Genomic DNA, 16258 nt, shown 5'->3' on the forward strand with positions numbered 1-16258 from the left:
CGGATGTAGTCAACAATGTCCTGTTCCTTGGTAGCGTAGTGTAGGCGGGATAGGTACATTGCCGTGGTCGGTGTTGCGGCACGTATATACATATTTTCAATTATTTCTGTCATTTTGCAGATTTTTTAATTTTTTACGCTCGATTTAAAGGTCGAAAATAAAGTTAAAGGTGGTCGCTAACTATGGGCCCCATAAACAAGCTCAGAGTCACTCAGAGGGCAATGGAGAGGGCTATGCTCGGAGTTACTCTGCGTGATCGAATCAGAAATGAGGAGATCCGCAGAAGAACCAGAGTGACCGACATAGTCCGAAGAATTGCGACTTTGAAGTGGCAATGGGCAGGGCACATAGCTCGTAGGACAGATGTCCGTTGGGGCAGTAAAGTCCTCGAGTGGCGACCACGGACCGGAAGACGCAGCGTGGGAAGGCCTCCAGCAAGGTGGACCGACGATCTGGTCAAGATCGCTGGAAGGCATTGGATGCGAGCAGCGCAGGACCGATCGTCGTGGAGATCTTTGGGGGAGGCCTATGTCCAGCAGTGGACGTCTTCCGGGCTGCGATGATGATGATGATGATGACGATTTAAAGGTATGCAGTGATGTCAATTTACGTATGGGAAGAGGGTCAATCGGCGCTACTGTGGCAAAATACCGTCATCAGGGCCCGACATTTTTATTTACATTTTGTTATTATTCATATAACAATTTTATTTACATTTTGTTATTACTCATATAACAATTTTATTTACATTTTGTTATTATTCATATAACAATTTCAAAATCGGTCCAGCCATTTCGACTTCGAACAATCAGACAGACAGATTGTCAAAAATTGTGTTCAGGCGCGGTTGTACTATATTTGGCCCAATATATATTATTTTACTATAGCAACCCTGGAACGACGGTATTTCAGCGGGCCATAGACAAAATGTCAACCGTTAGAGTTCAAGATTCAAAATCGGTCCACGATCATTTCGCATTATCACACGGAACAATGTAGACCTATTGTCAAAAATTAAAAAATAATAGTTATTTTGATTGTATGCAAGATATTTATATTCATAAACAATTGTAAATAATGTTATTTGTATACAAATTTATATTCATATTTTATTTATACGGTTATTTCTATTACAAACAGACACTCCAATTTTATTTATATGTATAGATACCATATATGTAGTTGAAAAGGATTCGTTGCTTTAGAGTGTAATTTATATAGCAGGTGACTTCGCAAACGTTGTTTTGCTGTATAAATTAAAATCGCTGTTACTAAATAAGGATTAGTGATAAAAGGGCGAAAATTATATATATAAAAGGTTTCTTAAGGGTCTGAAATCCGTTCTAAACTTATTAGAAACTGTATCCTGCTACTAAATGAAGTAGGAAGCAGAAATAATATTATACTGAGATGGGTCCCCGGGCATTCAAATATTGAAGGCAATGAGAATACCGACCATCTGGCAAAGTTAGGGGCAAAAACCGTCCAACTGGGCCCCGAACCCTTCTGTGGTGTGCCTCGTTGCCTAAAATTGGGACATCTCAAATTAATAACCAACCGAGAAGCACTGAATCACTGGCAAGAAATGCCAGGATTAACACATTCAAAAGACCTAATATCGGGCTTCTCGAACAAATACTCCAATAGACTACTGCTATTGAGTAAAAACAACATATACATGATGACTAGGGCCCTCACAGGACACTGCAAATTAAACAAGCATATGGCTAAACTAGGCCTATGCACGACAAGTATCTGCAGATTCTGCCAAACTGAAGAGGAAACGCCGCTTCACATCCTATGTGGTTGTAGCCCACTCATGCATAAACGAAATATCTCCTTTGGAAAGTTTACACTCTATCCTGAGGAGATAAAAACGATCGCTCCTAAGAATATCCTTCAATTCTTGTCCCTGACGGGTCTAGGTAGTGAACTCTGAAAAGGGCGAGCACAATAGATCTATGTAGGTCGCAGTGCTACAGGTGCTACACATCTGACAATAGCCCAAACAATCCAGTTTTTGTAATAAAAAAAAAAGGGTCTGCAACGCGTAGCACCCCTGGTGTTTCAGGCGTCCATAGGCTACTGTAACCGTTTACCATCAGATGGGCCGTATGCTATAATGATGATGATCATATATATTATATATTACTGGTTGTGAAGATAATAAAAATAATGTATGTAGATGCTTTTGAAATATAGATGGATGGTTATGATGGTGATGATAGATGATAGGTATTTTATCATAGGGATGACATCGCCATTTCAGAGGAGCTTCCTCTCGTGTACACTTAGATTGTGGAATGAACTACCTGCCGAGGTTTTCTCGAGAGACTACAGCATGGGGTTTTTCAAGAAGGGTATATTAAGGTTTCTTAAGGGTCGGCAACGCGTATGTGACACCCCTGGTGCTTCAGGCGTCCATAGGCTATGGTAATCGTTTACCATCAGATGGGCCGTATGCTTGTTTGCCACCTAAGTGGTATAAAAAAAAAGACCACCAGTATATGCTATTGTAATTTTGTCAAAAGCAAATAACTCATCAGTGGTAACCAGAGCAGACTAGTCCGTATAAGCAGCACCCGTTCACGAGTATGACTGATGTTTACAAAAATACAGATTCATTTCTAAATTCAAAAGAGACCACTAGCATATGCTATTGCAATTTTGTCAAAAGCAAAAAATTCATCAGTGGCAACTAAAGCAGACTATAATATAAGCAGCACCCGTTCACGAGTATGACGGATGAGATATCATTCCATTGTCACCCATTAAAAAAAATGGTAGCAATAAATCAGTTTACACATTCCATCCCCTAATTCACACGGATCTTAACCTATTGTGTCATTTTAATGCTGCGCACGCGCCGGCCTCGTGTCTGACATTGATCCTTAGCACAACAGACTAGTGCCGCACCCCCGGGTTCGTCCGGGTCGAATGGATGAATGGGATTGTTAGCAGGGCCGTCTTTCAGTTATTAGAGGTCCTGGGCATATTAGGATAATGGCTCTTATGACTATAGTAATAAAGTCTTTTTGACTTTGACAGCTATTTACATAATAATGACTAAATAATAATTTCTACAATTGTATAATTTAATAATGTATATGATATTTGACGACCTCGGTGGTCTAGTGGTTTAGCACGCCGCTTTACTATCCGATGGTCGTGGGTTCGGTTCCTCGCACGGTACATACATTTGTATTCTTGAGTAGGATTGTTTGTATCGGTCTGGGTGTTTTATATGTATGTATGTATTTATTTACAAAAAAAAATGTATCCATGTATTTATATACATAACACCAGCTTATGTTATGGGTACAAGATATAAATCATTGTATCCCATAAAAAAACGTCAAAATCAGTCCAACCATTTCAGAGATTCGCCGTGAACAGACAGATGGCAGCTGTGTTAATTGTACGTACCGTATTTATATTCATATAAAAAAACGGTTATTTCAATGTTACAAACAGACACTCCATCATCATCTGCTTCTTCCTTATCCCATTTATTTGTGGACTAGATGTTTTTCGCTGTGTTATCTCTGTCGCAGTTATTTATTCGTATTTATCATCACACAGTCCATCCACCTCTTTTTCGGTCTTCCTCTGCCCTTATAACCATCCACATTCATATGTAACACCTGATAGAGATAGATGGCATATATGTGTAAATTAAATTGTCCAGTTGCACGTTTACAAACTGTTATTTACTTATTTTATATGTGATGGTTAGTACCCTTAAATCAATGTGCCAAGCTCTCCTTACCGATATGATCTTCATTTACTTACATGTGGGACATGATAGACGATAACTCTGACACCGGCGCCACTTTCATACTTCCTCTAATGTATTCATTCTTTATCTTATCCATTCTTGTCACACCACACATCCACCTCAACATTCGCATTTCAGTTGCATGCAGTCGTCTCTCATCCGTCGCCTTTATGGGCCAGCACTTTGATCCATGCAATTTTATATATATGTATAGACTTAACGCGGTTGAAACTGCGGCACAGCTAGTGTAATATATATCGAAATTTCTTTATTAATTAATTTGTTTTCACGAACTTTTCCTAACCAATACATCAAAGTCGTTTTATCTTCGAAACGCATCAGCAGAATACAAAACATGCGAGAAATTTATTCAAACCAAATCAACCTTATTTATTTCACAATAAAGATGTGTATTGCGTGACAGAGTTGTTTGTTGACATATTCCAGAACATATTATAATTATATTTTACGAAATTCAACCTTATTTCTATAAAATTAAAGATGTATATTGTATGACACAATTGGTTGGTAAAAATATATATAAGCAAAATCAATCTTATTTCGTTAAGAATATAGCTGTATGTTGTATGACATAGTTGGTTGATAGTATAGACACAGATAATATAATATTACATAGTATAGAGTTCCGTACAGAATAATATTGAGTAAATTGATTCTTATTTAGTTATGGTTAAAGTTGTTTCTTGTGTGACAAAATTGTTGATATAATCTATACATATAAATAAAATGAGTGTCTGTTTGTAATATTGAAATAACCGTTTTTTACTACATGCATATGAATATAAATACGGTACATACACCAAAATAACATTTTTTACAATTTTTGTCTATCTGTTTGTTCCAGCTAATCTCTGAAATGGCTGGACCGATTTTGACGGGACTTTTTTTGGCAGGTAGCTGATGTAATAAGGAGTAACTTAGGTTACTTTTATATTAGAAAAATAAAGTTAAATTCCACGCGGACGAAGGGAACAGTTAGTTAAATATATAATTTAGGCAATGAAATATAAAAAAGGACAGCTTTACACGCATTCTGTAATTGGTAAGTAGATAGTAAGTTAGTTGGTTTAAAAAAAAAAAACTAGCTACTCGCCCCGGCTTCGCACGGGTGTACATGTACTATACATACATATAAACCTTCCTCTTGAATCACTCTATCTATTAAAAACCGCTTCAAAATCCGTTGCGTAGTTTTAAAGATTTAAGCATATATAGGGACAGACAGCGACAGCGACTTTGTTTTATACTATGTAATGATGATGATATGGAAAATAATATCAAAAACAATTAGATAGAAATAGATATAATCTTTATTCAAATAAACTCAATACAAGCACTTTTGAATAGTCATATTTTGATTCTACCACTCATTCGGAAAGCTGTCTCATCACAAGAAGAACGAGCAAGAAACTTGTGTGTTGCTCTTTTAAATAATCCTTGTAAGTTTACATTTACAAGTCGAAACGTGTGAATACAAACTACCAACCAGCACTAATTTGTTTATGCTCAAATATAAAAACAGAATAAGATTAAATCAGTCGTAGTGATATGAACAGACCAGTCCCTACAAGCAGCACTCGTTCACGAGTATGACGGATGAGCCAGCCATCACTGACAATAATAATAATAATCTAATAATCACTCAGGACAATTCACACAGCGCTATCTAGACCCAAGTTAAGCTAGCTAAAGCTTGTGTTACGGGTACTAGATAACTGATACAAATACATAGATATTTTTTTCGTAAATACATACATATTATACATAGAAAACACTCAGAGACAAACAGTCATACTCATGAATACAAATGTTTGTACAATGCGAGGAATCGAACCGGCGACTAACTGAAATAAAGCGATGTACTAAACCACTAAGTCACTGAGGTTGTCGTCAAAATTAATCTTATATATAAAATTCTCGTGTCACAGTTTTCGTTCCCATACTCCTCCGAAACGGCTTGACCGATTCTCATGAAATTTTGTGACCGTATTGAGTAGGTCTGAGAATCGGTCAACATCTAGTTTTCATCCCCTAAATGTTAGGGGTAGTCCACCAGTTTTTTTTTTATTTTAAGGCAAAACAACGTTTGCCGGCACAGCTAGTATATAGATAAATACAGTATAACAAGTAAGAGGCATGCGATAATCAACAGAAACCGCTACGCACTTATTTCTATTCTGCAATCAGATAATAGGTATTGCCAACGCTATGAATTTTAAGTTTTTCTACAAAAACATTATTAGAGACTTTATCACATATTAGTTGACCGATTCTCAGACCTACTGAGAATCGGTCAACATCTATTTTTCATCCCCTAAATGTTAGGGGTAGTCCACCCCTAATTTTTTTTTTTAAGGCAAAACAACGTTTGCCGGGACAGCTAGTAAAGTATAGGAATATTCACTAGCAGAACTCATTTTAATTAAAACTAACTCAAAGGCTTTGACTATAACTTATTAATATCAACATTTATATAACAGATAACTACATGTTAGCTGACGGCCTCGGTGGTCCAGCGATTTAGCACACCGCTTCACTTCAGACAGTCGCGGGTTCGATTCCTTGCAAAGTGCAAACAATCATGATTATGTTTGTTTTTTCTCTTTGTATAACACAGGGGACAAATGAGCTTGCGGCTCACCTGATGGTAAGTGATTACCGCCGCCCATGATCACGTACCACCAGGGGAAATGCAAGTGCGTTGTCGGCCTTTTAAAAAGGAATAAGCTCTGATGTAAATACTATATTTATTTTACAAAAGAGAGCCATACGTTCTATTTATGGTATGGGTTCCAGAGAGTCATTACGTCAATGCTTTAAACAATCAAATACTCACAGTACATTTATGAAAATATTATGTATACAAGGAAAAACTTAGATAGTTTCAAGAAACTTAAAGACTGTACAAGTAGAAACTTACGCAATAAAAATAAGTTAATTTTACCTAAATGCCGCCTACACAAAATTAGTAATTCATTTTATGGTAATTGCGTAAGATTCTATAATAAACTGCCAGAATCTACGCTAAATCTGACAGAGAGGCAATTCAAACTTTATATTAAACAAATGTTATGTAAAAAAGCCTATTATAAGATAGATGAATTTATAGATGATAGCAATATATAGCAAGAATAAGTTTATTTGCGGACAACGTTATAATTTAATTTTCATACTGCTTTCTTGATATATGATAGCGTAGCGGCTTTTGTATTGATTGCTGCATGCATCCTTATGTAAAGTGCGAATACTGTAACTACCATATAGTAATTTTTGTAGCTGTGACGTGGTCGAGTGGAATGAGTAGTCATGCTCACTAAAATGTCCAGACATGTGGCGGCGTGGTGGGCTGGGTCATTGGGCTCCCTAAAATATGATCGAGCGCAGTGATGGCTGGCTCATCCGTCATACTCGTGAACGAGTGCTGCTTGTAGGGACTGGTCTGCTCTTATCACTACGATTGATTTAATCTTATTGTGTATTTATATTTGACCCAAATATATTAGTGCTGGTTGGTAGTTTGTATTCACACGTTTCGACTTGTAAAATGTGAACTTACAAGGATTGTTTAAAAGAGCAACACACAAGTTTCTTGCTTATTCTTCTTGTGATGAGACAGCTTTCCGAATAAGCGGTAGATTAAAAAAAATGTTGACTATTCAAAAGTGCTTAAATTAAGTTTATTTGAATAAATGATTTTCTATTCTATTCTATTCTGAAGGTTTCGATATTAATTATTAATTAAAAAAAAAAGTTAAATTCCACGCGGACGAAGCCGCAGCTAGCAGTTAGTGTAAGTATAAAGTTGTAATTAAAATTCGCTCAAAGACCACCGTCCGTGAGCTTTTGATATAACTTGCAAAGTATTCGATTACTCTACTCGCCGCGTTCTTGCAGTTCCCACCTTCGTAGTCCGCCGGAGGAATTTGTTAATTGGAAATTTAGTCATTAGTACCGCTTTTGATTTATATGAAAATGTTACCTCAGATCAAGGTTTCAACTAGATGTCGTACAAAATCGTCTACATTCGGCTTTATGGGTTTAGACTCTTTGCCTTTCGAATAAAGAAAAAAATACCGTCTACATGAAATAGAATAGAAAATCATTTATTCAAATAAACGTACATTGAAGCACTTTTGAATAGTCATTACATTTTTTTAATCTACTGATTCGAACTAGATGTCTCATCACAAGAAGAACGACAAAAAATCTTTTAAATAATTTTATTATTACTTTACATTTTTAAGTTTAAGTGTGTGAATACAAATGGGTCAAATAGAAAAAATATTGAATATATAACCAACTGGTTAAACAATTAATAAGAGGACATCAGTCTTAGCAGAGCAGACCAGTTCACAAGTATGACGGATGAGCCAGCCATCATACTGGATCACCATTTTTACCTTAGATGGACAAGAGTTTTCAAAACACTAGACCACGTCTACCTTAGATGTTTTACCGAACTAGATGTCGTACAAAATCGTCTACATTAGGCTGTATGGGTTTAGACTCTTTGCCATTTGAATAAAGAAAAAAAATCGTCTACATAAAATTACCTTAGATCAAGGTTTTACCGAACTAGATGTCGTACAAAATTGTCTACATTCGGCTGTATGGGCTTAGACTCTTTGCCTTGCGAATAAAGAAAAAAAATGTGGTCTACATGAAATTACCTTAGATCAAGGTTTTACCGAACTATCACCCAACTAGATGTCGTACAAAATTTCTACATTCGGCTGTATGGGCTTAGACTCTTTGCCTTTCGAATAAAGAAAAAAATATGGTCTACATGAAATTATCTTAGATCAAGGTTTTACCGAACTAGATTACAAAATTGTCTACATTCGGCTGTATGGGAATAGACTCTTTGGCTTTTGAATAAAAAAAAAATTGTTTACATGAAATTACCTTAGATCAAGGTTTTACCTAACTAGATGTCGTACAAAATCGTCTACATTAGGCTGTATGGGTTAAGACTCTGCCTTTCCTATAAGGAAAAATAAATTAAAAAATATATCGTCCATAGGAAATTACCTCAGTTCAAGGTTATACGAAGCTAAATGTTATACAAAATCGTGTCAACTTGTCTTACGGACAATTCATACAGTCCTAAATAGATTTTTATATAGGGAAAAGATTTAATTTCTTATTTAGCACTAGCTGTACCCGCAACATCGTCGTCTGGAATTTAACTTTATTTTTCTAAAATAAAAGTAGCCTAAGTTACTCCTTAGTACATCACCTAACTGCCAATAAAAGTCCCATCAAAATCGGTCCAACCATTTCTGAGATTATCCGGAGTAAACAGACAGACAAACAGACTAAAATTGTAAAACCTGTTATTTTGATGTATGTACCGTATTTATATTCATATGTATGTAGCAAAAAACGGTTATTTCAATATTACAAACAGACATTCCAATGTTATTTATATGAATAGATGTATAGATAACACACAGACAAAATAATAAACTCCACTTACCTATTCCATTTATTATTACAAATGATTACATCACATCACTTCAGTACTTAGTGCCATTAAAATAAAAAAAAACAATGTACTTTTACACAGTTTAAAACGGAACGTTTTCCCGCGCAAATTCAAATATCAGTCGAATTTAACGCATTCGATATTTGAAATCAACCAAATGTCACAATACAATTTTACACTGTCACTCAAAAAGTAAAACAATTTTTTAATTCTTTTTTCAAAGACAATATTTATTTTTCTTCTATTTTCAAAAACAAATCGTTTATTTATTTTTTATTGGAACCGAACGCGTGCATTCTTAGCGATGCAGTGGTAAGTACTGAGCCCAATTATAGGAAGATATAGGGAGTGTAAAGGGAGTGTTTGCAGGGGTGTGTATATAGGGTGTTCATTGAATAACTATTAGGGGAGTCACCGTGAAATCAATTGTTTTTTGTATGGTGACTTTATAGCTTGTAATTAGGGGTTTCTATAAAGATTTTAGGGTTGTATAAATAATAATTAGTTGTTTAATACAAATTTTGTATGTATGAATTCATCCCCACACGCTGGAACTAAAGTGGTCTCGGACTGTGCGGTTTCAGAGGAGCTTCCTCCCGCGTACACTTACATTGTGGAAACTAGGAATGAACTACTTGCTGAGGTTTTCTATAGAGACTACAGCATGGGGTTTTTCAAGAAGGGTATATTAAGGTTTCTTAAGGGTCGACACGTGATACCACTGGTGTTGCAGGTGTCCATTTTATTTTATTTTCTTTATTGGGTTGTTTGGGCTATTGTCAGATGTGTAGCACCTGTAGCACTGCGACCTACATAGATCTATTGTGCTCGCCCTTTTCAGAGTTCACTACCTAGACCCGTCAGGGACAAGAATTGAAGGATATTCTTAGGAGCGATGGTTTTTATCTCCTCGGGAAAGAGTGTAAACTTTCCAAAGGAGATATTTCGTTTATGCATGAGTGGGCTACAACCACATAGGATGTGAAGCGGCGTTTCCTCTTCAGTTTGGCAGAATCTGCAGATACTTGTCGTGCATAGGCCTAGTTTAGCCATATGCTTGTTCAATTTGCAGTGTCCTGTGAGGGCCCTAGTCATCATGCATATGTTGTTTTTACTCAATAGCAGTAGTCTATTGGAGTATTTGGTCGAGAAGCCCGATATTAGGTCTTTTGAATGTATTAATCCTGGCATTTCTTGCCAGTGATTCAGCGCTTCTCGTTTGGTTATTAATTTGAGATGTCCCAGGTGTCCATAGGCTACGGTAAACGTTTAGCATCAGATGGGCCGTATGCTTGTTTGCTACCATGACTGATGAATGTTCTAGATTTATCTAATTACAAAATTACTTTCCAATTAACGGCTTTGATGGCCTAGTGGTTTAGCACCCCGTATGCGGATGGTCGCAGGTTCGATTCCTCGCACGATGCAAACATGTATTCACGAGTATGATTGTTTGTATCGGTTTAGGTGTTTTCTATGTATAATATGTATGTATTTACAAAAAAATTATCTATGTATTTATATCAGTTGTTTAGTACCCATAACACAAGCTCTGCTTACCGTGGGACTAGATGGCGCTGTGTTAATTGTCCAGGGTTATTTATTTATTTATATCAGTTGTCTAGTACCCATAACACAAGCTCTGCTTACCGTGGGACTAGATGGCGCTGTGTTAATTGTCCAGGGTTATTTATTTATTTATATCATCAGTGAACAATCGCTGCTTACCGTGGGACTAGATGGCGCTGTGTTAAAGGGTTATTTATTTATTTATATCAGTTGTCTAGTACCCATAACACAAGCTCTGCTTACCGTGGGACTAGATGGCGCTGTGTTAATTGTCCAGGGTTATTTATTTATTTATATCAGTTGTCTAGTATCCATAACACAAGCTCTGCTTACCGTGGGACTAGATGGCGCTGTGTTAATTGTCCATGGTTATTTATTTATTTATATCAGTTGTCTAGTACCCATAACACAAGCTCTGCTTACCGTGGAACTAGATGGCGCTGTGTTAATTGTCCTAAGATATAATATTATTATTGTAATATTATAAAACATCATGTACCAGTCTCCTATTACACCTCAGTCTCCCCTGAGATTTAATATTGGTTTTTTTTTTGACATTGACAAATTATTTTTTATTCGAAATATGGACCCTCCCCATTTTAGTGGGCTCACGCTAAAGAGAGGGCGAGTTGGCCGTCTCACCACACGATATAGATTTACAATGATATTTCTAAGATCAATCGTATAGAATAGAATAGAACAGAACTGCATAGAAAAGAATAGAATAACATCTATTATATCGTACATAACAACACAACAATGATAATAACAGAATAGAATAAAAAATCATTTATTCAAATTAACTTTTGAATAATCAACATTTTTTTAAATCTACCGCTTATTCGGAAAGCTGTCTCATCACAAGAAGAATAAGCAAGAAACTTGTGTGTTGCTCTTTTAAACAATCCTTGTAAGTTCACATTTTACAAGTCGAAACGTGTGAATACAAACTACCAACCAGCACAAATTTTTTGGGTCAAATATAAATATACAATAAGATTAAATCAGTCGTAGTGATAAGAGCAGACCAGTCCCTACAAGCAGCACTCGCTCACGAGTATGACGGATGAGCCAGCCATCACTGCGCTCGACCATATTTTGGGGAACCCAATAACCCGGCCCACCACGCCGCCACATGTCTGGACATTTTAGTGAGCATGACTACTCATTCCACTCGATCATAATAACACAAAGACAGAAATATAAATAATGTTTATTCAAATCACAGATAATATAATATTACATACAGATACCCCATCCCATACAAGAAAATGTTTCCTTCCTAACTCGGGCTATTCTTCGGGCTATTTTATTTCGCCGCCGTAGCCGCTAGATGTCGCTATATCTGAAGCAGTTCGGATTACTAGTGGGTGATTAGTAATAAAGCATGAAAATAGATGGCAGTCAATACAGTCTACATGACATCTGTTTTGGAAAGATACGTACATAATAGATATATAACTGTGTCGAACTCCTGATTGGGTACAATCGAATATTCAATGTAGGTATAATATTGTTCACTGACACTCTACAGACACGGCTAATGTACCTATGTACTATGTTATAACACAGATAATATAATATTACAATTCAAATAAACTTAATATAAGCACTTTTGAATTTTTTATTCTCATCTCATTATTGATTATTATTCTCATATCATATTTATTCTCATAGCCTCATCACAAGAAGAACGAGCGAGAAACTTGTGTGTTGCTCTTTTATCTATACATATAAATAAAATTGGAGTGTCTGTTTGTAATATTGAAATAACCGTTTTTTACTGCATGCATCTATCTATATTAATAATTCCGTCAAATGGTACGGTAGACTCGAACGAAACCTTATGTGAATAACAAAACATAAAAAAATATTGATTTCGAGTCGACAACATATATCCGCAAAATTCGGATTATGGAGTATTTCGTTAAATTCTAATGACACTGACAAACAAACCGCAGTCGCCATCTTTTCATTTCACTAGCAATTTCTTCGGTCGTTGACGTTTCGCGAAAATATTGTTTTTGACACTTTTTTATGATAAAAGAGTAGTGTTTTGTCTTTAAACCTGAAATTGGCCGATTGCGAGACAAATTTGCCAATTTTTTTTATTAATTTATTTTACGATCTGATATGGATCTGGATACAAGCGAATTTTAGCTTAACTTAAAGTTTTACAAAAAAATAAAGATTATTTGTATAAAAACTTTTGCACTTTTTATTTACTATATTTATTAAATACAATGAACGAAGCTTTACAAATCTATGCCTTGCTTACTTTTAATATTCCATGAGAACCGATGACTACAGAAATATCTACCCACATTTCACCCGAGCGAAGCCGGGTTTTCATCTAGTATGAATATAAATATGGTACTAATACCAAAATATTTTTTTTCCAATTTTTGTCTGTCTGTCGAACAGACAGTTAGTTCCGGCTAATCTCTGAAATGGTTGGACCGATTTCGATAGGCCTTTTTTGGCAAGTAGCTTATGTTAGGAGTAACTTAAGCTACTTCTAAGATTTGGAAAGATAAAGTTAAATTACATGCGGACGAAGTCGCGTGTACAGCTAGTTGTAACTTTATATTTTTAAATTGAAATGTGTGAATACAAACTCCAACTACCACTAAATAAATAAGACAACGGAGAGAAAAGAAAAAGTTACAAATTTTGATAAAATTCTAGTAAAAGGAGTCAAAAAGTTACGGAACAAACTACCAGTCAGGAAAGTCCATCAATTGGTTGTTTTAATGAAAAAAATCGACCTTAGTATGATTAGTTTCATCATGTATTTTATTATTTGTATTTGATGTAATATATGTAGATATAATTGTATATGTATGTATTTATTAATGCTTATTTTATTTATTATTGTATATTTTATTATAATTAGAACATAATTTAATTTGTTGAATTTTAAATGTTTTTTTTTCTCAACTTGAAATGTCCAATTTCAACATAATATTGTTAATGCACAGGTGTTACCTACTCACTATTAGCTATGCCACATGACTGGTAGAGATCTCTCTTAGAGATAAACCTTTGCTCACTCTGTATATGTTTTAGAACTATATTTAAAAGTGCAATAAAGAATATATAATAATATATAAAACAAAACTTATCAATAAAATGTAATAATCATTTATGCTTACCTCTTTTTCGAATACAGTTTGGCGTTTTCATCACTTTTTCACACCTGAAATGAAAGAAAATAAGCTTTCAATAATATATACAAACTTACATCACCCCCTTTCGACCCCTTATAACCCTTTTTGCTTATCTTATATCTATTTAATATAATTACATTTAATTTCTTAAAACTAAACCGCTTTCGAGTATCTCTGCCCTCTCTAAGGTTGGCTGGTAGAGAATGCTATTAACATTAAGCCCGTCTATTGTACAAAATCAATAAAGTTTTAAATAAATAAATAAATAAATATGTCCTTTCTTAGAGTCTAGACTATCTATGTTGTCTAGTTCAGTAGTTTTGGCCTGAAAGCGCGACAGACAGACAGCCAAAGTAATTTTGCATTTATAATACTCGTATTAGCAGGGCCGGGTCTAACTAAGGGCTTTTTGGGCTGCAGCCCAGGGCCCCGGGGATATAAAAAGCCCCTAGTCGAATATAAAAAAATATCTAGAATGTTAAAAAATCTATCATAAGGTTGGCAACCCTGAGATCAGTCAATCCAGGTAAGTGCGCGTCTACCGAAAGGAACGGGGAATTTCTGGTCGCTTGTCTTTGGTCGGTGTGTTTTTTTAGTTGAGTAATATAATTAGGTAGGCCACTAAGTAGACCCACAAATTGACGATCCACCCTTAAATATTAGTAATATTTTTCTACCCTATCATAGATAATAATCATGATGACATATTATTTTTATTCAACAACATTTTTCAAATAAAATCGACCGCCTCAAAAAGTGCGATTCCAAAATCGTGATTAAAAAAATGACGTTGATCCATTAATCATGTCATTTAATCATTGGAGGGAATGCGCTATGACACGTGACTAGTGACAGTCGATCAACATATATATAACATACTAGCTACACCCGCGACTTCGTCTGCGTGGCAAATTCCGCTTTTTTTTCTAAAATAAAAGTAGCCAAGATACTCCTTATTACATCTGCTATCAATAGAGGTCCGGTCAAAATCGCTCCAGCCATTTCAGAGATTAGCCGGAACAAACAGACAGACAGACAGACAAAAATGGTAAAAAATGTTATTCTGGTGTATGTACCGTATTTATATTCATATGGATGTAGTAGAAAGGATATAGGCTACTTTTTAATGCGAAAAAGGGTTGTGAGGGGTTGAAATGTTATATGGAAGAGTCATCATTTTTAAAACTGTAAGCTTGAAAGTTATTTTGTAGGCAATTGATTGAATATAAATAAGGAAAAGGGTTGTAAGGGGTTCTAAGGAGGGATGAAAAGTTGTATGGAAGTATCGTCATTTTTAAATAAATATGACGTTTAAAGTTTACAAAAATGTTACCCTTAAGGGGGTAAAAAAAATAGGGGATAAACATTTGCATGGAAATTCGTCATTTTTTGAGCTAGAAAGATGAAACTTTTTTCTTAACCAGTTTTGGGTTGATTATTGAATATTTTTTCATTATTTAGTAAAGGTTCACTATAAAACGCGGACGAAGTCGCGGGCACAGTTAGTACAATAATAAAAAAATAATTTGAAATAAAATTTCACGTAAAGAACATAATTTATATAAACTGACACGGCGCCATTTTGTAATGAAGTATGTTTGCAAAATGGCGGTTGCACAACTCAAGGACGTTTTCTTCCCGGCCCGCCTATTATAGAGTTTTAAAAACTGAGTAAACGTTTATTTTGTTCGTGATTCATTTAACTGCGCGGACTGTGTTCCATTGATCGTCCCATTGACATAAAAAAGTTTTAATTAAAAAGTGAAGACGCTTTTTTTATCTGTTTATTTTAAAAGCACAGGATATTCTTATACTGCCATCGGACAAAACTATTGTTAGCGAATTTTTATGTAACTTGAATGACAAACAAGCTTAACGTTATGGTAAAGAGCGAGAGCTATTGTTTTTATTTGAATCAACACAAATTTGGTATCACAGATATAAAAAATATTTTATTCCTAATACGCTCTCCGTTAACTCAATAACAATAACGCCTAACTCAATTTATGTTCAATTTTAAGCAATGAAAATCAACTTTAATATTAATACATTAAAGTCGATTTTAAAAAGTAAAGGTAAGTAAGTAGCGGCAAATTTCATGTATATTTATGGTTAGAGAATATCGACAGAATTTGGTGTAGTGATAACTTGCTCAGTGTTTCCAAAGACGCAAGACTGATCTGTGGTAGGTATATAAGTTGTTTAATAGGGAATCTTCTATAGTAACAATTA

The 16258-nt window shown here is 35.2% G+C and overlaps 1 protein-coding gene across 1 annotated transcript in view; it reads right to left on the bottom strand.

The window, feature by feature from the left end:
- Positions 1-16258, bottom strand: part of LOC131842748 (lachesin-like) — a 187839-nt gene that overhangs the window by 55970 nt on the left and 115611 nt on the right. The window contains exon 2 of the mRNA XM_059191312.1: positions 14012-14055. The gene's annotated coding sequence lies outside the window, so the exon portion shown is untranslated. The remainder of the gene's footprint in view (positions 1-14011; positions 14056-16258) is intronic.

Source organism: Achroia grisella, unplaced genomic scaffold (genome assembly GCF_030625045.1).
Source record: "Achroia grisella isolate CSIRO2021 unplaced genomic scaffold, CSIRO_AGI_Agris_v1 utg2471, whole genome shotgun sequence".
Lineage (NCBI taxonomy): Eukaryota > Metazoa > Arthropoda > Insecta > Lepidoptera > Pyralidae > Achroia > Achroia grisella.